The sequence below is a fragment of the Oncorhynchus gorbuscha genome, unplaced genomic scaffold (genome assembly GCF_021184085.1).
Source record: "Oncorhynchus gorbuscha isolate QuinsamMale2020 ecotype Even-year unplaced genomic scaffold, OgorEven_v1.0 Un_scaffold_1457, whole genome shotgun sequence".
NCBI classification, from domain to species: Eukaryota; Metazoa; Chordata; class Actinopteri; order Salmoniformes; family Salmonidae; genus Oncorhynchus; species Oncorhynchus gorbuscha.
This window is the reverse complement of record NW_025746232.1, coordinates 118882-141865: the sequence shown is the minus strand read 5'-3', so window position 1 is coordinate 141865 and position 22984 is coordinate 118882. Positions and strand designations below refer to the sequence as shown.

The window sequence follows — 22984 nt, the reverse complement described above, 5'->3', positions numbered from 1 at the left end:
GAGACACTATATTTAACAGGAACCAGTAACAGGAAACACTATATTTAACAGGAACCAGAAACAGGAAACACTATATTAAACAGGAACCAGAAACAGGAAACACTATATTAAACAGGAACCAGAAACAGGAGACACTATATTTAACAGGAACCAGTAACAAACACTATATTTAACAGGAACCAGAAACAGGAAACACTATATTTAACAGGAACCAGAAACAGGAGACACTATAACAGGAACCAGAAACAGGAAACACTATATTTAACAGGAACCAGAAACAGGAAACACTATATTAAACAGGAACCAGTAACAGGAAACACTATATTAAACAGGAACCAGAAACAGGAGACACTATATTTAACAGGAACTATATTTAACAGGAACCAGTAACAGGAGACACTATATTTAACAGGAACCAGTAACAGGAAACACTATATTTAACAGGAACCAGTAACAGGAGACACTATATTAAACAGGAACCAGTAACAGGAGACACTATATTTAACAGGAACCAGTAACAGGAAACACTATATTTAACAGGAACCAGAAACAGGAGACACTATGTTTTTTATAGGGAACTTAATCCCGTCATCTCCTGGGGGCTTTCTGCTCTGCTCTGTGTGGTGAAATGCATGCTGGTCGTGTTTCTGGCCATGGCTTGGTTGGCGTGACTTTGTGGTTGGTTGAACATGGAGTCTTGCTGTGCTCACAGACTGATCGGCACTGCATCACCGCACACCCGCCTGTCGCATGTGTGTGTGTGTGTGTGTGTGTGTGTGTGTGTGTGTGTGTGTGTGTGTGTGTGTGTGTGTGTGTGTGTGTGTGTGTGTGTGTGTGTGTGTGCGTGCGTGCGTGCGTGCGTGCGTGCGTGCGTGCGTGCGTGCGTGCGCGTGTATGTGCGTGTTTGCCTGATTGAACAGCTGATGGCAGCATTACATGAATTAAAATCTGTGTCCTTTATAGAACATATGGGAATCTGTTGCAAGGCAGTTCTGTCAAATTAGTCTTTGAAAACAAATATTACATTTTAATGAAGAAATCTATCTATTTCCATTTATTATGAATTATCAATACATTATTGATCGTGTGGCGTAATTCATTCAGCACACAGAAATATTTACCATCCAAAAGCATTTCATATGTATTGAGTCCTACATCAGCCTTGCTATGGATCAGACTGTGTGATGGTGTATTCTGTCAATATATGTATAGATCCATGAACCCGGCAGAATATCAATGTTACTGACTGGAATCAATCACATTGATTAACCATCTGTGTGTGTGTGTGTGTGTGTGTGTGTGTGTGTGTGTGTGTGTGTGTGTGTGTGTGTGTGTGTGTGTGTGTGTGTGTGTGTGTGTGTGTGTGTGTGTGTGTGTGTGTGTGTGTGTGTGTGTGTGTGTGTGTGTGTGTGTGTGTGTGTGTGTGTGTGTGTGTGTTTCCAGGGGGGCTATGCTGCCTACAGGTATACTCAGCCTGCTGCCGCCACAGCAGCTGCTGCATTCGGTGACAGGTAAGATGGACCTCTTCTTTTTTATCTCTCGCTCTCCGTCTCTCTTTCTGTAGCTCTCTCTCTCTCTCACTCAACCTCTCTCTCTCTCTCACTCAACCTCTCTCTCTCTCTCGCTCAACCTCTCCCTCTCTCTCTCTCTCTCTCTCAACCTCTCCCCCTCTCTCTCTCTCTCTCTCTCTCTCTCTCTCTCTCTCTCTCTCTCTGTCCTCTCCCTCCCTCTCCCCTCTCATGCCTCTCTCTCTCTCTCTCTCTCTGTCTCTCTCTCTCTCTGCCTTTCTCTCTCTCTCTCTCTGTCCCTCTTTCTCTCTCTCTGTCCCTCTCTCTCCCTCTCTCTCTCTCTCTCTCTCTCTCTCTCTCTCTCTCTCTCTCTCTCTCTCTCTCTTTCTCTCCCTCTCTGTCCCTCTTTCTCTCTCTCTGTCCCCCTCTCATGCTCTCGCTCTCTCTCTGTCTCTCCTTCTCTCTCACTACTCTCTCTCTCTCTTGCTCTACCTCTATCTCTCTCTGTGTCTCTCTCTCTCTCTCTCTCTCTCTCTCTCTGTCCCTCTTTCTCTCTCTCTCTGTCCCTCTTTCTCTCTCTCTCGCTCAACCTCTCTCTCTCTCTCTCTGTCTCTGTCTCTCTCTCTCTCTGTCTCTCTCTCTGCCTTCTCTCTCTCTCTGTCCCTCTTTCTCTCTGCCTTTCTCTCCCTCTCTCTCTCTCTCTCTCTCTCTCTCTCTCTCCCTCTCTCTCTCTCTCTCTCTCTCTCTCTCTCTCTCTCTCTCTCTCTCTCTCTCTCTCTCTCTCTCTCTGTCCCTCTCTTTTCTCTCTCTCTCTGTCTCCTCTTTCTCTCTGCCTTTCTCTCCCTCTCTCTCTCTCTCTCTCTCTCCTCTGTCTTCTCTCTCTCTCTCTCTATCTCTCTCTGTCCCTCTCTCTCTCTCTCTCTCTCTCTCTCTCTCTCTCTCTCTCTCTCTCTCTCTCTCTCTCTCTCTCTCTCTCTCTCTCTCTGTCTCTCTCTGTCTCTCTCTCTCTCTGTCCCCTCTCATGCTCTCGCTCTCTCTGTCTCTCCTTCTTCTCACTCTTCTCTCTCTCTCTCTCTCTCTCTCTCTCTCTCTCTCTCTCTCTCCCTCTCTCTCTCTCTCTCTCTCTCTCTCTCTCTCTCTCTCTCTCTCTCTCTCTCTCTCTCTCTCTCCCTCTCTGTCCCTCTTTCTCTCTCTCTGTCCCCTCTCATGCTCTCGCTCTCTCTCTCTCTCCCTCTCTCTCTCACTACTCTCTCTCTCTCTCTCTCTTGCTCTACCTCTATCTCTCTCTGTCCCTCTCTCTCTCTCTCTCTCTCTCTCTCTCTCTCTCTCTCTACTCTCTCTCTCTCTGTCCCTCTTTCTCTCTCTCTCTCTCTCTCTCTCTGTCCCTCTCTTCTCTCTCTCCTCTCTTCTCTCTCTCTCTCTCTCTCTCTCTCTCTCTCTCTTTCTCTCTCTCTCTCTCTCTCTCTCTCTCTCTCTCTCTCTACTCTCTCTCTGTAAGTAATAATGTCCGCATAAACAGTAAAAAAAACAGCAAAAACTACAGTATTTAATGTGTGTATACCCTGCCCATTTATTGCACCCCATATCACAATTAGTGAGTGAGAAACCTGCGTGCCAAGTATAGACCATATGTGGTGTTCTCTACAGGTCATAGAAAAGAGCAGAAGACCTACCCCTACCCACCTACCTACCTACCTACCTACCTACCTACCAACCTACCCCCCTACCTACCTAGCTCCCTACCTACCCACCTACCTACCCCCCTACCTACCTAGCTCCCTACCTACCTACCCACCTACCTACCTACCTACCCACCTACCTACCTACCTCCCTACCTACCCCCCTACCTACCTAGCTCCCTACCTACCTACCTACCTACCTACTTACCTACCTACCTACCTACCTACCTCCCAACCTACCTACCTACCCACCTACCAACCTACCTACCTACCTACCTCCCAACCTACCTACCTACCTACCTACCTACCTACCTACCTACTTACCTACCTACCTACCTACCTATATACCTACCTACCTACATACCTACCTACCTACCTCCCTACCTACCTACCTACCTACCTACCTACCTACCTACCTACCCACCTACCTACCCACCTACCTACCTACCTACCTACCTACCTACCTACCCACCCTACCTACCTACCTACCTACCTACCCCCCCGCATTCTAGCTCTCTCTCACCCTCTCTCTCTCCCTCTCTCTCTCTCTCTCTCTCTCTCCCTCCCTCTCTGTCTCTCTCTCTCTCTCTCTCTCTCTCTCTCTCTCTCTCTCTCTCTCTCTCTCTCTCTCTCTCTCTCCCTCTCTGTCTCTCTCGCTCTATACCTCTCACTCTCTCACTCTCTCGAGTTCTACCTCTCTCTCACCCTCTCTCTCTCTCCCTCGCGTTCTACCTCTCTCTCACCCTCTCTCATTCTCAGTCTCTCTCTCTCTCTCTCGTAGTTTATTAGTATAATTCCTTGGTCCAATCAGGAAGGTTGGATTGGAAGGTTTAATTGTCTGATTAAATCAAATGAGCTTGAAGACAGAATTTAGCGGTGGAACTAAAGTGAGGGAGTGGGGCAGGAGGGGTGACATTAGGGGGACGGACCAGACAGGGCTGAAGGATGACATGCAGGGTTTAGCGGTGGAACCAAAGTGAGGGAGTGGGGCAGGAGGGGTGACATTAGGGGGACGGACCAGACAGGGCTGAAGGATGACATGCAGGGTTTGCAGTAGAAAGTCAGCCCCAAAGTGTTGCTCAGTAGATTCAGTCTGTTAACTTCACATCCTGTAAGGGAAGGTATATTTATCATGGAACAGTAGACAATACTGTGGTGTTATCATGGAACAGTAGACAGTACTGTGGTGTTAACATGGAACAGTAGACAGTACTGTGGTGTTATCATGGAACAGTAGACAGTACTGTGGTGTTATCATGGAACAGTAGACAGTACTGTGGTGTTATCATGGAACAGTAGATAGTACTGTGGTGTTATAATGGAACAGTAAACAGTACTGTGGTGTTATAATGGAACAGTAGACAGTACTGTGGTGTTATCATGGAACAGTAGACAGTACTGTGGTGTTAACATGGAACAGTAGACAGTACTGTGGTGTTAGATGTAGATATTTAACATGGAACAGTAAACAGTACTGTGGTGTTATCATGGAACAGTAGATATTACTGTGGTGTTATCATGGAACAGTAGACAGTACTGTGGTGTTATCATGGAACAGTAGACAGTACTGTGGTGTTATCATGGAACAGTAGATAGTACTGTGGTGTTATCATGGAACAGTAGATATTACTGTGGTGTTAGATGTAGATATTTAACATGGAACAGTAGGTATTACTGTGGTGTTATCATGGAACAGTAGATATTACTGTGGTGTTATCATGGAACAGTAGACAGTACTGTGGTGTTATCATGGAACAGTAGATATTACTGTGGTGTTAGATGTATAGTAGATATTTAACATGGAACAGTAGACAGTACTGTGGTGTTAGATGTATAGTAGATATTTAACATGGAACAGTAGACAGTACTGTGGTGTTAGATGTATAGTAGATATTTAACATGGAACAGTAGACAGTACTGTGGTGATAGATGTAGATATTTAACATGGAACAGTAGACAGTAATGTGGTGATAGATGTAGATATTTAACATGGAACAGCAGACAGTACTGTGGTGTTAGATGTAGATATTTAACATGGAACAGTAGACAGTACTGTGGTGATAGATGTAGATATTTAACATGGAACAGTAGACAGTACTGTGGTGTTAGATGTAGATATTTAACATGGAACAGTAGACAGTACTGTGGTGATAGATGTAGATATTTAACATGGAACAGTAGACAGTACTGTGGTGATAGATGTAGATATTTAACATGGAACAGTAGACAGTACTGTGGTGATAGATGTAGATATTTAACATGGAACAGTAGACAGTACTGTGGTGATAGATGGAGATATTTAACATGGAACAGTAGACAGTACTGTGGTGATAGATGGAGATATTTAACATGGAACAGTAGACAGTACTGTGGTGATAGATGTAGATATTTAACATGGAACAGTAGACAGTACTGTGGTGATAGATGTAGATATTTAACATGGAACGGTAGACAGTACTGTGGTGATAGATGGAGATATTTAACATGGAACAGTAGACAGTACTGTGGTGATAGATGTAGATATTTAACATGGAACAGTAGACAGTACTGTGGTGATAGATGTAGATATTTAACATGGAACAGTAGACAGTACTGTGGTGATAGATGGAGATATTTAACATGGAACAGTAGACAGTACTGTGGTGATAGATGGAGATATTTAACATGGAACAGTAGACAGTACTGTGGTGATAGATGGAGATATTTAACATGGAACAGTAGACAGTACTGTGGTGATAGATGTAGATATTTAACATGGAACAGTAGACAGTACTGTGGTGATAGATGTAGATATTTAACATGGAACAGTAGACAGTACTGTGGTGATAGATGGAGATATTTAACATGGAACAGTAGACAGTACTGTGGTGATAGATGTAGATATTTAACATGGAACAGTAGACAGTACTGTGGTGATAGATGTAGATATTTAACATGGAACAGTAGACAGTACTGTGGTGATAGATGGAGATATTTAACATGGAACAGTAGACAGTACTGTGGTGATAGATGGAGATATTTAACATGGAACAGTAGACAGTACTGTGGTGATAGATGGAGATATTTAACATGGAACAGTAGACAGTACTGTGGTGATAGATGTAGATATTTAACATGGAACGGTAGACAGTACTGTGGTGATAGATGGAGATATTTAACATGGAACAGTAGACAGTACTGTGGTGATAGATGGAGATATTTAACATGGAACAGTAGACAGTACTGTGGTGATAGATGGAGATATTTAACATGGAACAGTAGACAGTACTGTGGTGATAGATGGAGATATTTAACATGGAACAGTAGACAGTATGGAGATATTTAACATGGAACAGTAGACAGTACTGTGGTGATAGATGGGTGATAGATAGATGTAGATATTTAACATGGAACAGTAGACAGTACTGTGGTGATAGATGTAGATATTTAACATGGAACAGTAGACAGTACTGTGGTGATAGATGGAGATATTTAACATGGAACAGTAGACAGTACTGTGGTGATAGATGTAGATATTTAACATGGAACAGTAGACAGTACTGTGGTGATAGATGGAGATATTTAACATGGAACAGTAGACAGTACTGTGGTGATAGATGGAGATATTTAACATGGAACAGTAGACAGTACTGTGGTGATAGATGTAGATATTTAACATGGAACAGTAGACAGTACTGTGGTGTTAGATGTAGATATTTAACATGGAACAGTAGACAGTACTGTGGTGATAGATGGAGATATTTAACATGGAACAGTAGACAGTACTGTGGTGATAGATGGAGATATTTAACATGGAACAGTAGACAGTACTGTGGTGATAGATGGAGATATTTAACATGGAACAGTAGCGCATACCTCTTTCTGTTATATTCTCTGCCTTAAGCTTCAGATTCAATACTTTTCATGTTAAATCCTTTGTCCCATCCTCTCTTCCACATCATCCCTCTTTCTCCCCATACCTCTTCACTTCATCCTCTATCCCTCTATCCCTAAATCATCCTCTTTCTCCCCATACCTCTTCACTTCATCCTCTACCCCTCTATCTCTAAATCATCCTCTTTCTCCCCATAACTCTTCACTTCATCCTCTACCCCTCTATCTCTAAATCAGCCTCTTTCTCCCTATACCTCTTCACTTCATCCTCTACCCCTCTATCTCTAAATCATCCTTTCTCCCCATACCTCTTCACTTCATCCTCTACCCCTCTATCTCTAAATCATCCTCTTTCTCCCCATACCTCTTCACTTTATAGTCCTACCCTCTATCTCTGAATCAATTCCCTTCCCCACGTCTCCCTCCCCACTTCCCTCCCCCATCCCGTCTTCTCTTTCCTCCTGTCTTACCTCCCCCTCCCCAGATCTCCCCTCAGAAAGCACAGGGGTATTGTGAATCTTCCATCCACCTCCTTACCCTCCATGCCTCTCCCCATCCCGTCTTCCCCTCTCCTCCCTCCCCCTCCCCAGATCTCCCCTCAGAAAGCACAGTGCTATTGTGAATCTTATCTTCTCTTGCAGAGATAATTTGGTCCTCCTTGCAGCAGATGAAATTTCTTGTAACACCTCTTCAGGTAATCATAAATACAAAGAGTTATAGAATACAACTCAGTATCAAATCACATCACCCCGCCCCTCTCTCTCTCTCTCTCTCTCTCTCTCTCTCTCTCTCTCTCCCAATCTCTCTCTCTCTCTCTCTCTCTCTCTCTCTCTCTCTCTCTCTCTCTCTCTCTCTCTCTCTCTCTCTCTCTCTCTCTCTCTCTCCCAATCCCTCTCACTCTCACTCTATCTCGCTCTCTCTCACACTCTCTAGTTCTCTCTCTCCCATTCTCTCTCTCTCTCTCTCTCTCTCTCACTCTCTCTCTCTCTCTCTCGCCCATTCTCTCTCTCTCTCTCGCTCTCTCTCGCTCTATCGCTCTCTCTCTCCCATTCTATCTTTCTCTCTCCCATTCTATCTCTCTCTCCATCTCTCTCTCATATTCTATCTCTCTCTCCCCTCTCTCTCCCATTCTCTCTCTCTCTCTCGCTCTATCGCTCTCTACCTCTCTCTCTCTCCCATTCTCTCTCTCTCTCTCCAATTCTCTCTCTCCAATTCTTCTCTCTCTCTCTCTCTCTCTCTCTCTCTCTCTCTCTCTCTCTCTCTCTCTCTCGCTCTATTACTCTCTCTCCCATTCTCTCTCTCTCTCTCTCCCTCTCTCTCTCCCATTCTCTCTCTCGCTCTCTCTCACTTTCTCTCTCTGTCTATCTCTCTCTGTCTCTTATTAGTTATAACAACTGGTGTCATCTATGACTGATGATCTATTAGGAACCATTATTAGTGCTAAAATACCATTGGCTGTTAGTAGAGACTATAGGTCAGTATGGTAGAGACTGTAGGTCAGTATAGTAGAGACTGTACTGTAGGTCAGTATAGGTCAGTATAGTAGAGACTGTACTGTAGGTCAGTATAGTAGAGACTGTAGGTCAGTATAGTAGAGACTGTAGGTCAGTATAGTAGAGACTGTATTGTAGGTCAGTATGGTAGAGACTGTACTGTAGGTCAGTATAGTAGAGACTGTACTGTAGGTCAGTATAATAGAGACTGTAGTTCAGTATAGTAGAGACTGTACTGTAGGTCAGTATAGTAGAGACTGTAAGTCAGTATAGTAGAGACTGTAGGTCAGTATAGTATAGACTGCAGGTCAGTATGGTAGAGACTGTACTGTAGGTCAGTATAGTAGAGACTGTACTGTAGGTCAGTATAGTAGAGACTGTAGGTCAGTATAGTAGAGACTGTACTGTAGGTCAGTATAGTAGAGACTGTAGGTCAGTATGGTAGAGACTGTAGGTCAGTATAGTAGAGACTGTAGGTCAGTATAGTAGAGACTATAGGCCAGTATAGTAGAGACTGTACTGTAGGTCAGTATAGTAGAGACTGTAGGTCAGTATAGTAGAGACTGTACTGTAGGTCAGTATAGTAGAGACTGTAGGTCAGTATAGTAGATACTGTAGGTCAGTATAGTAGAGACTGTAGGTCAGTATAGTAGAGACTGTAGGTCAGTATAGTAGAGACTGTAGGTCAGTATAGTAGAGACTGCAGGTCAGTATAGTAGAGACTGTAGGTCAGTATGGTAGAGACTGTAGGTCAGTATGGTAGAGACTGTACTGTAGGTCAGTATAGTAGAGACTGTACTGTAGGTCAGTATAGTAGAGACTATAGGTCAGTATAGTAGAGACTGTACTGTAGGTCAGTATAGTAGAGACTGTAGGTCAGTATAGTAGAGACTATAGGTCAGTATAGTAGAGACTGTACTGTAGGTCAGTATAGTACAGACTGTAGGTCAGTATAGTAGAGACTGTACTGTAGGTCAGTATAGTAGAGACTATAGGTCAGTATAGTAGAGACTGTACTGTAGGTCAGTATAGTAGAGACTGTAGGTCAGTATAGTAGAGACTGTACTGTAGGTCAGTATAGTAGAGACTGTACTGTAGGTCAGTATAGTAGAGACTATAGGTCAGTATAGTAGAGACTGTAGGTCAGTATAGTAGAGACTGTAGGTCAGTATAGTAGAGACTGTACTGTAGGTCAGTATAATAGAGACTGTAGGTCAGTATAGTAGAGACTGTACTGTAGGTCAGTATAGTAGAGACTGTACTGTAGGTCAGTATAGTAGAGACTGTAGGTCAGTATAGTAGAGACTGTAGGTCAGTATAGTATAGACTGTAGGTCAGTATGGTAGAGACTGTACTGTAGGTCAGTATAGTAGAGACTGTACTGTAGGTCAGTATAGTAGAGAATGTAGGTCAGTATAGTAGAGACTGTACTGTAGATCAGTATAGTAGAGACTGTAGGTCAGTATAGTAGAGACTGTAGGTCAGTATAGTAGAGACTGTAGGTCAGTATGGTAGAGACTGTTGGTCAGTATAGTAGAGACTGTAGGTCAGTGTAGTAGAGACTATAGGCCAGTATAGTAGAGACTGTACTGTAGGTCAGTATAGTAGTGACTGTAGGTCAGTATAGTAGAGACTGTACTGTAGGTCAGTATAGTAGAGACTGTAGGTCAGTATAGTAGAGACTGTAGGTCAGTATAGTAGAGACTGTAGGTCAGTATAGTAGAGACTGCAGGTCAGTATAGTAGAGACTGTAGGTCAGTATAGTAGAGACTGTAGGTCAGTATAGTAGAGACTGCAGGTCAGTATAGTAGAGACTGTAGGTCAGTATGGTAGAGACTGTAGGTCAGTATGGTAGAGACTGTAGGTCAGTATAGTAGAGACTGTACTGTAGGTCAGTATAGTAGAGACTATAGGTCAGTATAGTAGAGACTGTACTGTAGGTCAGTATAGTAGAGACTGTAGGTCAGTATAGTAGAGACTATAGGTCAGTATAGTAGAGACTGTAGGTCAGTATAGTAGAGACTGTAGGTCAGTATAGTAGAGACTGTACTGTAGGTCAGTATAGTAGAGACTGTAGGTCAGTATGGTAGAGACTGTAGGTCAGTATAGTAGAGACTGTACTGTAGGTCAGTATAGTAGAGACTGTAGGTCAGTGTGGTAGAGACTGTAGGTCAGTATAGTAGAGACTTTACTGTAGGTCAGTATAGTAGAGACTTTACTGTAGGTCAGTATAGTAGAGACTGTAGGTCAGTATAGTAGTGACTGTAGGTCAGTATAGTAGTGACTGTAGGTCGGTATAGTAGAGACTTTACTGTAGGTCAGTATAATAGAGACTGTAGTTCAGTATAGTAGAGAGACTGTAGGTCTGTAGGTCAGTATAGTAGAGACTGTAAGTCAGTATACTGTAGGTCAGTATAGTAGGTCAGTATAGTAGAGAGACTGTAGGTCAGTATAGTAGAGACTGTACTGTAGGTCAGTATAGTAGAGACTGTCAGGTATAGTAGAGACTGTAGGTCAGTATGGTAGAGACTGTAGGTCAGTATAGTAGAGACTGTAGGTCAGTATAGTAGAGACTATAGGCCAGTATAGTAGAGACTGTACTGTAGGTCAGTATAGTAGAGACTGTAGGTCAGTATAGTAGAGACTGTACTGTAGGTCAGTATAGTAGAGACTGTAGGTCAGTATAGTAGATACTGTAGGTCAGTATAGTAGAGACTGTAGGTCAGTATAGTAGAGACTGTAGGTCAGTATAGTAGAGACTGTAGGTCAGTATAGTAGAGACTGCAGGTCAGTATAGTAGAGACTGTAGGTCAGTATGGTAGAGACTGTAGGTCAGTATGGTAGAGACTGTACTGTAGGTCAGTATAGTAGAGACTGTACTGTAGGTCAGTATAGTAGAGACTATAGGTCAGTATAGTAGAGACTGTACTGTAGGTCAGTATAGTAGAGACTGTAGGTCAGTATAGTAGAGACTATAGGTCAGTATAGTAGAGACTGTACTGTAGTCAGTATAGTACAGACTGTAGGTCAGTATAGTAGAGACTGTACTGTAGGTCAGTATAGTAGAGACTATAGGTCAGTATAGTAGAGACTGTACTGTAGGTCAGTATAGTAGAGACTGTAGGTCAGTATAGTAGAGACTGTACTGTAGGTCAGTATAGTAGAGACTGTACTGTAGGTCAGTATAGTAGAGACTATAGGTCAGTATAGTAGAGACTGTAGGTCAGTATAGTAGGACTGTAGGTCAGTATAGTAGAGACTGTACTGTAGGTCAGTATAGTAGAGACTAGTAGAGACTGTAGGTCAGTATAGTAGAGACTGTACTGTAGGTCAGTATAGTAGAGACTGTAGGTCAGTATAGTAGAGACTGTAGGTCAGTATAGTATAGAGGTCAGTATAGTAGAGACTGTACTGTAGGTCAGTATAGTAGAGACTGTACTGTAGGTCAGTATAGTAGAGAATGTAGGTCAGTATAGTAGAGACTGTACTGTAGATCAGTATAGTAGAGACTGTAGGTCAGTATAGTAGAGACTGTAGGTCAGTATAGTAGAGACTGTAGGTCAGTATGGTAGAGACTGTTGGTCAGTATAGTAGAGACTGTAGGTCAGTAGTAGAGAGTAGAGACTATCAGTATAGTAGAGAGTACTGTAGGTCAGTATAGTAGTGACTGTAGGTCAGTATAGTAGAGTCACTAGTAGAGACTGTAGGTCAGTATAGTAGAGACCGTAGGTCAGTATAGTAGAGACTGTAGGTCAGTATAGTAGAGACTGTAGGTCAGTATAGTAGAGACTGCAGGTCAGTATAGTAGAGACTGTAGGTCAGTATAGTAGAGACTGTAGGTCAGTATAGTAGAGACTGTAGGTCAGTATAGTAGAGACTGTAGGTCAGTATGGTAGAGACTGTAGGTCAGTATGGTAGAGACTGTAGGTCAGTATAGTAGAGACTGTACTGTAGGTCAGTATAGTAGAGACTGTAGGTCAGTATAGTAGAGACTGTACTGTAGGTCAGTATAGTAGAGACTGTAGGTCAGTATAGTAGTAGAGACTGTAGGTCAGTATAGTAGAGACTGTAGGTCAGTATAGTAGAGACTGTACTGTAGGTCAGTATAGTAGAGACTGTAGGTCAGTATGGTAGAGACTGTAGGTCAGTATAGTAGAGACTGTACTGTAGGTCAGTATAGTAGAGACTGTAGGTCAGTGTGGTAGAGACTGTAGGTCAGTATAGTAGAGACTTTACTGTAGGTCAGTATAGTAGAGACTTTACTGTAGGTCAGTATAGTAGAGACTGTAGGTCAGTATAGTAGTGACTGTAGGTCAGTATAGTAGTGACTGTAGGTCGGTATAGTAGAGACTTTACTGTAGGTCAGTATAGTAGAGACTTTACTGTAGGTCAGTATAGTAGAGACTGTACTGTAGGTCAGTATAGTAGAGACTGTACTGTAGGTCAGTATAGTAGAGACTGTAGGTCAGTATGGTAGAGACTGTAGGTCAGTATAGTAGAGACTGTACTGTAGGTCAGTATAGTAGAGACTGTAGGTCAGTATAGTAGAGACTGTAGGTCAGTATAGTAGAGACTTTACTGTAGGTCAGTATAGTAGAGACTGTAGGTCAGTATAGTAGTGACTGTAGGTCAGTATAGTAGTGACTGTAGGTCAGTATAGTAGAGACTTTACTGTAGGTCATTATAGTAGAGACTTTACTGTAGGTCAGTATAGTAGAGACTTTACTGTAGGTCAGTATAGTAGAGACTGTAGGTCAGTATAGTAGAGACTTTACTGTAGGTCAGTATAGTAGAGACTTTACTGTAGGTCAGTATAGTAGAGACTGTAGGTCAGTATAGTAGTGACTGTAGGTCAGTATAGTAGAGACTGTAGGTCAGTATAGTAGAGACTGTAGGTCAGTATAGTAGAGACTGTAGGTCAGTATAGTAGAGACTGTACTGTAGGTCAGTATAGTAGAGACTGTACTGTAGGTCAGTATAGTAGAGACTGTACTGTAGGTCAGTATAGTAGAGACTGTAGGTCAGTATAGTAGAGACTTTACTGTAGGTCAGTATAGTAGAGACTTTACTGTAGGTCAGTATAGTAGAGACTGTAGGTCAGTATAGTAGTGACTGTAGGTCAGTATAGTAGTGACTGTAGGTCAGTATAGTAGAGACTTTACTGTAGGTCAGTATAGTAGAGACTTTACTGTAGGTCAGTATATAGTAGAGACTTTACTGTAGGTCAGTATAGTAGAGACTGTAGGTCAGTATAGTAGAGACTTTACTGTAGGTCAGTATAGTAGAGACTTTACTGTAGGTCAGTATAGTAGAGACTGTAGGTCAGTATAGTAGTGACTGTAGGTCAGTATAGTAGAGACTGTAGGTCAGTATAGTAGAGACTGTAGGTCAGTATAGTAGAGACTGTAGGTCAGTATAGTAGAGACTGTACTGTAGGTCAGTATAGTAGAGACTGTACTGTAGGTCAGTATAGTAGAGACTTTACTGTAGGTCAGTATAGTAGAGCAGGTTGGTGAGACTGTGTAGAACAACGTCCCAATGTATTGGGGATTAACCCACACACACACACACACACACACACACACACACACACACACACACACACACACACACACACACACACACACACACACACACACACACACACACACACACACACACACACACACACACACACACACACACACACACACACACACACAGACACAGACACAGACACAGACACACACACACAGACACAGACACACACACAGACAATGTCCAAAACTAATGGGAATTAACTGAGCCTAATCGCACAGCGCTGGGACCGTATGCAAATCAGCTTATTTATATTTGCAAGCCAGGCTGCTGATTGGCTGTTATCAGTATGCGCGGGCAGTCAGGCTCAGAGGGGGAGATTAGAACTCTGCTATCGCCAACGCCTCTGCTCGCTGCCCCTCGGAACTCTGGGATATGGAACCTCTCTCTGAGGGTTTTAGTTTTACCATGTCTGTCTGTCTCTCTCTCTGTGTCTGTCTATCTGTCTGTCTGTCTGTCTGTCTGTCTGTCTGTCTGTCTGTCTGTCTGTCTGTCTGTCTGTCTGTCTGTCTGTCTGTCTCTCTGTCTCTCTGTCTCTCTGTCTCTCTGTCTCTCTGTCTCTCTGTCTGTCTGTCTCAATATGAAAATGTAACCAATTATTTTCTTGTTAGGGTAAAACCTGCTGTTATTCACTATGACTTACAGCCAACGTTATTCTATGTTTTAATTTCTTATTAAACATATTAAGATGTAGTAGGATAGGAGGTTATTACCTTTTTGGAGATGGCTGTTACATGTACCTGTGTGTCATACATTCACAGATGCTGAGTCTTCTGTTTCTGCACTGAGATGGCCGTTACATGTACCTGTGTGTCATACAGTCACAGATGCTGAGTCTTCTGTTTCTGCACTGAGATGGCTGTTACATGTACCTGTGTGTCATACAGTCACAGATGCTGAGTCTTCTGTTTCTGCACTGAGATGGCTGTTACATGTACCTGTGTGGCATACATTCACAGATGCTGAGTCTTCTGTTTCTGCACTGAGATGGCTGTTACATGTACCTGTGTGTCATACAGTCACAGATGCTGAGTCTTCTGTTTCTGCACTGAGATGGCCGTTACATGTACCTGTGTGGCATACATTCACAGATGCTGAGTCTTCTGTTTCTGCACTGAGATGGCCGTTACATGTACCTGTGTGTCATACAGTCACAGATGCTGAGTCTTCTGTTTCTGCACTGAGATGGCTGTTACATGTACCTGTGTGTCATACATTCACAGATGCTGAGTCTTCTGTTTCTGCACTGAGATGGCCGTTACATGTACCTGTGTGGCATACATTCACAGATGCTGAGTCTTCTGTTTCTGCACTGAGACGGCCGTTACATGTACCTGTGTGTCATACAGTCACAGATGCTGAGTCTTCTGTTTCTGCACTGAGACGGCCGTTACATGTACCTGTGTGGCATACAGTCACAGATGCTGAGTCTTCTGTTTCTGCACTGAGATGGCTGTTACATGTACCTGTGTGTCATACAGTCACAGATGCTGAGTCTTCTGTTTCTGCACTGAGATGGCTGTTACATGTACCTGTGTGGCATACATTCACAGATGCTGAGTCTTCTGTTTCTGCACTGAGATGGCTGTTACATGTACCTGTGTGTCATACAGTCACAGATGCTGAGTCTTCTGTTTCTGCACTGAGATGGCTGTTACATGTACCTGTGTGGCATACAGTCACAGATGCTGAGTCTTCTGTTTCTGCACTGAGATGGCTGTTACATGTACCTGTGTGTCATACAGTCACAGATGCTGAGTCTTCTGTTTCTGCACTGAGACGGCCGTTACATGTACCTGTGTGGCATACAGTCACAGATGCTGAGTCTTCTGTTTCTGCACTGAGATGGCTGTTACATGTACCTGTGTGTCATACAGTCACAGATGCTGAGTCTTCTGTTTCTGCACTGAGATCTGGCATACATTCACAGATGCTGAGTCTTCTGTTTCTGCACTGAGACGGCCGTTACATGTACCTGTGTGTCATACAGTCACAGATGCTGAGTCTTCTGTTTCTGCACTGAGATGGCTGTTACATGTACCTGTGTGTCATACAGTCACAGATGCTGAGTCTTCTGTTTCTGCACTGAGATGGCTGTTACATGTACCTGTGTGTCATACAGTCACAGATGCTGAGTCTTCTGTTTCTGCACTGAGATGGCTGTTACATGTACCTGTGTGTCATACATTCACAGATGCTGAGTCTTCTGTTTCTGCACTGAGATGGCCGTTACATGTACCTGTGTGTCATACAGTCACAGATGCTGAGTCTTCTGTTTCTGCACTGAGATGGCTGTTACATGTACCTGTGTGTCATACAGTCACAGATGCTGAGTCTTCTGTTTCTGCACTGAGATGGCTGTTACATGTACCTGTGTGGCATACAGTCACAGATGCTGAGTCTTCTGTTTCTGCACTGAGACGGCTGTTACATGTACCTGTGTGGCATACAGTCACAGATGCTGAGTCTTCTGTTTCTGCACTGAGATGGCTGTTACATGTACCTGTGTGTCATACAGTCACAGATGCTGAGTCTTCTGTTTCTGCACTGAGATGGCTGTTACATGTACCTGTGTGTCATACAGTCACAGATGCTGAGTCTTCTGTTTCTGCACTGAGACGGCCGTTACATGTACCTGTGTGTCATACAGTCACAGATGCTGAGTCTTCTGTTTCTGCACTGAGATGGCCGTTACATGTACCTGTGTGGCATACAGTCACAGATGCTGAGTCTTCTGTTTCTGCACTGAGATGGCTGTTACATGTACCTGTGTGTCATACAGTCACAGATGCTGAGTCTTCTGTTTCTGCACTGAGATGGCTGTTACATGTACCTGTGTGGCATACAGTCACAGATGCTGAGTCTTCTGTTTCTGCACTGAGATGGCTGTTACATGTACCTGTGTGTCATAGTCACAGATGCTGAGTCTTCTGTCATACAGTTACATGTACCTGTGTGGCATACAGTCACAGATGCTGAGTCTTCTGTTTCTGCACTGAGATGGCTGTTACATGTACCTGTGTGTCATACAGTCACAGATGCTGAGTCTTCTGTTTCTGCACTGAGATGGCTGTTACATGTACCTGTGTGGCATACAGTCACAGATGCTGAGTCTTCTGTTTCTGCACTGAGATGGCTGTTACATGTACCTGTGTGTCATACAGTCACAGATGCTGAGTCTTCTGTTTCTGCACTGAGATGGCTGTTACATGTACCTGTGTGTCATACAGTCACAGATGCTGAGTCTTCTGTTTCTGCACTGAGATGGCTGTTACATGTACCTGTGTGGCATACAGTCACAGATGCTGAGTCTTCTGTTTCTGCACTGAGATGGCTGTTACATGTACCTGTGTGTCATACAGTCACAGATGCTGAGTCTTCTGTTTCTGCACTGAGATGGCTGTTACATGTAACTTTGACTCCATTCAAATGAATCCTAAGAGTTACAGAACACGTACAAGACATGGATGTACTGTGTGTGTGTGTTTATGCGTGTGTGTGTGTGTCTGGTTTTGATGATGGGTACTGATGGTGTTTGTTGTTGTCTCGTGTTTCCATAGTTACGGACCAGTATATGCTGCGGACCCCTACAACCACCCACTTGCTCCAGCAGCCACATACAGCATTGGTGCCATGGTAAAATACACACTCACACACCTCTGTCTCTCTCTCCATCTCTCTCTCACTCAGACAGACAGACAGACAGACAGACAGACAGACAGACAGACAGACAGACAGACAGACAGACAGACAGACAGACAGACAGACAGACAGACAGACAGACAGACAGACAGACAGACAGACAGACAGACAGACAGACAGACAGACAGACAGACAGACAGACAGACAGACAGACAGACAGACAGACAGATCTACTCCGCTAACACAAGCACGGTGCATTGTGATGCGATTCCGTCATACACAACAAAAAGAGCACGGTGTTGTTGTTGTTGTTGTTGTTACTGATGTTGTTATGTGATGTCTCCATATATTAACCCTTTGTTTCTCACCCCTCTGAGTAGCCCCTGGCATAATGGCCTGGCATGAAGGCCTGGCATGTCTGCTGGCATGTCTGCTGGCATGACTGGGTGCACGCTGCATGTGGGGGGGGGCCATGTCATCCCACTGGGTTTGTAACAGTAACCTAACAAACGGTAAATGGCAGTTAGTTGGTCAGGAAGTAGTGTTCTACACAGCAGGCAGTCAATGAGTCTCACAAGTAGACTTAGAGTGCTTTACATATACAGTACATATCTTTACATATACAGTACATATCTTTACATATACAGTACATATACAGTACATATACAGTACATATACAGTACATATCTTTACATATACAGTACATATCTTTACATATACAGTACATATATTTACATATATATTACATATATTTACATATACAGTACATATACAGTACATATCTTTACATATACAGTACATATCTTTACATATGCAGTACATATACAGTACATATATTTACATATACAGTACATATATTTACATATACAGTGCATATACAGTACATATACAGTACATATATTTACATATACAGTACATATCTTTACATATACAGTACATATACAGTACATATACAGTACATATATTTACATATACAGTACATATATTTACATATACAGTATATTACATATACAGTACATATCTTTACATATACAGTACATATCTTTACATATACAGTACATATACTGTACATATATTTACATATACAGTACATATATTTACATATACAGTACATATACAGTACATATCTTTACATATACAGTACATGTCTTTACATATACAGTACATATACAGTACATATATTTACATATACAGTACATATATTTGCATATACAGTGCATATACAGTACATATACAGTACATATCTTTACATATACAGTACATATCTTTACATATACAGTACATATACAGTACATATACAGTACATATATTTACATATACAGTACATATATTTACATATACAGTGCATATACAGTACATATACAGTACATATCTTTACATATACAGTACATATCTTTACATATACAGTACATATACTGTACATATATTTACATATACAGTACATATATTTACATATACAGTACATATCTTTACATATACAGTACATGTCTTTACATATACAGTACATATACAGTACATATCTTTACATATACAGTACATATATTTACATATACAGTGCATATACAGTCCATATACAGTACATAGACAGTACATATCTTTACATATACAGTACATATACAGTACATATATTTACATATACAGTACGTATCTTTACATATACAGTACATATACAGTACATATCTTTACATATACAGTACATATACAGTACATATCTTTACATATACAGTACATATACTGTACATATATTTACATATACAGTACATATCTTTACATATCTTTACATATACAGTACATATCTTTACATATACAGTACATATACAGTACGTATCTTTACATATACAGTACATATACAGTACATATCTTTACATATACAGTACATATACAGTACATATCTTTACATATACAGTACATATACTGTACATATATTTACATATACAGTACATATCTTTACATATACAGTACATATACAGTACATATCTTTACATATACAGTACATATACAGTACATATCTTTACATATCTTTACATATACAGTACATATCTTTACATATACAGTACATATCTTTACATATACAGTACATATAAAGTACATATATTTACATATACAGTACATATCTTTACATATACAGTACATATACAGTACATATATCTTTACATATACAGTACATATACAGTACATATCTTTACATATACAGTACATATCTTTACATATACAGTACATATCTTTACATATACAGTACATATACAGTACATATACAGTACATATCTTTACATATACAGTACATATCTTTACATATACAGTACATATCTTTACATATACAGTACATATACAGTACATATCTTTACATATACAGTACATATACAGTACATATCTTTATGGCTGTTGTAGGCATAGAAACAAATACACGAGAAGAATATCTTTATGGTCACGTGTGTGTTTCAGATGCTTTACATACGGTTTATCTCTATGGTTACATGTGTGTTTCAGAATTCTTACATTATCTCTATGGTTACGCGTGTGTTTCAGAATGATTTACATACAGTTTATCGCTATGGTTACGTGTGTGTTTCAGAATTCTTACATTATCTCTATGGTTACGTGTGTGTTTCAGAATTCTTACATTATCTCTATGGTTACGTGTGTGTTTCAGACTTCTTACATTATCTCTATGGTTACGTGTGTTTCAGAATTCTTACATTATCTCTATGGTTACGTGTGTGTTTCAGACTTCTTACATTATCCCTATGGTTACGTGTGTTTCCGAATTCTTACATTATCTCTATGGTTACGTGTGTGTTTCAGACTTCTTACATTATCTCTATGGTTACGTGTGTTTCAGAATTCTTACATTATCTCTATGGTTACGTGTGTGTTTCAGAATGCTTACATTATCTCTATGGTTACGCGTGTGTTTCAGAATGATTTACATACAGTTTATCGCTATCGTTACGTGTGTGTTTCAGAATTCTTACATTATCTCTATGGTTACGTGTGTGTTTCAGACTTCTTACATTATCTCTATGGTTATGTGTGTTTCAGAATTCTTACATTATCTCTATGGTTACGTGTGCGTTTCAGAATTCTTACATTATCTCTATGGTTACGTGTGTGTTTCAGAATTCTTACATTATCTCTATGGTTACGTGTGCGTTTCAGAATTCTTACATTATCTCTATGGTTACGTGTGCGTTTCAGAATTCTTACATTATCTCTATGGTTACGTGTGTGTTTCAGAATCCGTTTGCCCCGTTGGCTGATGCCAAGACGAGGAGTCATGCTGAGGACGTGGGGCTGGTGTTGTCCTCCCTGCAGGCTAGTATATACAGGGGAGGCTACAGCCGCTTCGCCCCATACTAACCCACCAACCAACCTCCCTAAAACCATACAACAACCAATTACTACCCTACCAACCAACCAACCTCCCCACAACCAAACAACATCCAATCCTTTCTGACAGGGACACAACTGAACAACCAACCAACCACACAACCAACAAACCACACAACCAACAAACCAGTATGTGAGTGAGACAGACAGAGAGAGAGAGAGACAGAGAGAGTGAGAGACAGAGAGAGAGAGAGAGAGAGAGACAGAGAGAGAGAGAGAGAGAGAGAGAGGGAGAGAGAGAGAGAGAGAGACACAGAGAAAGAACTTTGAGGCCTGGGTATTGCAATATATGCTGTTGATCATGATTTTAGCAGCTCCTAAGAGAGAGGGAAGTAAGTCAACTAAAAGGAAGGACATTTATACCTCAGATATTGTGTGCTGTTCATTTTGATACAGTGGGATTTTCATTTGTAAAGGTTAGTAGATTGTCCGTGTTGGTAGAGCTATAGAAGAACTACTAGATTTAAAACCTTACCATTGTAAAACAACACATTTCAACTGTTAGGGCTTCTTGAAAAGACAAACCAATCCTGTAAAATACATCGTAGAATGTGATCCCGTTTTGTAAGAGTGTTTACATGATTGTAGGGTTCGGATTTCTTTGACATTCTCTCTGTCAGCGTCTACGTTGTTTCCTAGTTACTGGGGTTAGGATTAGGAACGGGGTTAAAGTTAAGCACTGGGCAAGTGTTAGGAATAGGGTTAAGGTTGGGGTTAGGTTAGGTTAGGATTAGGGTTAAGGTTAGGATTAGGAACGGCGTTAAAGTTAAGCACTGGGCAAGTGTTAGGGTTAGGATTAGGGTTAAGGTTGGGGTTAGGTTAGGATTAGGGTTAAGGTTAGGATTAGGAACAGGAATAAAGTTAAGGACTGGGCAAGTGTTAGGGTTAGGATTAGGGTTGGGGTTAGGTTAGGATCAGGGTTAAGGTTGTGGTTAGGTTAGGATTAGGGTTAAGGTTGGGGTTAAGCAGGTTAGGGTTAGGATTAGGGTTAAGGTTGGGGTTAGGTTAGGATTAGGTTAGGATTAGGAACAGGAATAAAGTTAAGGACTGGGCAAGTGTTAGGGTTAGGATTAGGGTTGGGGAGGTTAGGATCAGGGTTAAGGTTGTGGTTAGGTTAGGATTAGGGTTAAAGTTAGGATTAGGGTTAGGTTAGGATTAGGAACAGGAATAAGGTTAAGGACTGGGCAAGTGTTAGGGTTAGGATTAGGGTTGGGGAGGTTTAGGGTTAAGGTTTGGTTAGGTTAGGATTAGGGTTAAGGTTGGGGTTAGGTTAGGATTAGGGTTAAGGTTGTGGTTAGGTTAGGATTAGGTTAAGGTTGGGGTTAGGATTAGGGTTAAAGTTGGGTTAGGTTAGGATTAGAGTTAAGGGGAATTAGGTTAGGATTAGGGTTAAGGTTGGAATTAGGTTAGGATTAGGGTTGGGGTTAAATTAATGGTTAGATTAGGGTTAAATGTTGGGATTAGGTTAGGTTAGGATTAGGGTTAAGGTTGTGGTTAGGTTAGGATTAGGGTTAAGGTTGGGGTTAGGTTAGGGTTAAGGTTGAGGTTAGGTTAGGATTAGGGTTAAATGTTGGGATTAGGTTAGGATTAGAGTTAAGGTTGAGGTTAGGTTAGGATTAGGGTTAAGGTTGAGGTTAGGTTAGGTTAGGGTTAAGGTTGAGGTTAGGTTAGGATTAGGGTTAAGGTTGAGGTTAGGTTAGGATTAGGTTAGGATTAGGGTTAAGGTTGAGGTTAGGTTAGGGTTAAGGTTGAGGTTAGGTTAGGATTAAGGTTGAGGTTAGGTTAGGATTAGGGTTAAGGTTGAGGTTAGGTTGGGATTAGGTTA

The 22984-nt window shown here is 41.7% G+C and overlaps 1 long non-coding RNA gene across 4 annotated transcripts; it reads left to right on the top strand.

Annotated features, from left to right (window-relative positions):
• The first annotated feature begins 1383 nt into the window (after positions 1-1383).
• On the top strand, positions 1384-22453 carry LOC124022857. Of its 4 annotated transcripts, XR_006836640.1 has the most exons (5): positions 1384-1511; positions 17691-17766; positions 21007-21882; positions 21954-22113; positions 22153-22174. It is a non-coding gene; the product is annotated as an uncharacterized LOC124022857 (long non-coding RNA). The 4 variants fall into 4 exon arrangements; XR_006836639.1 differs by lacking the exon at positions 22153-22174 and adding an exon at positions 22418-22453 and having other exon boundaries at positions 21007-22113; XR_006836638.1 differs by lacking the exon at positions 22153-22174 and adding an exon at positions 22175-22211 and having other exon boundaries at positions 21007-22113.
• Positions 22454-22984: the final 531 nt, after the last annotated feature.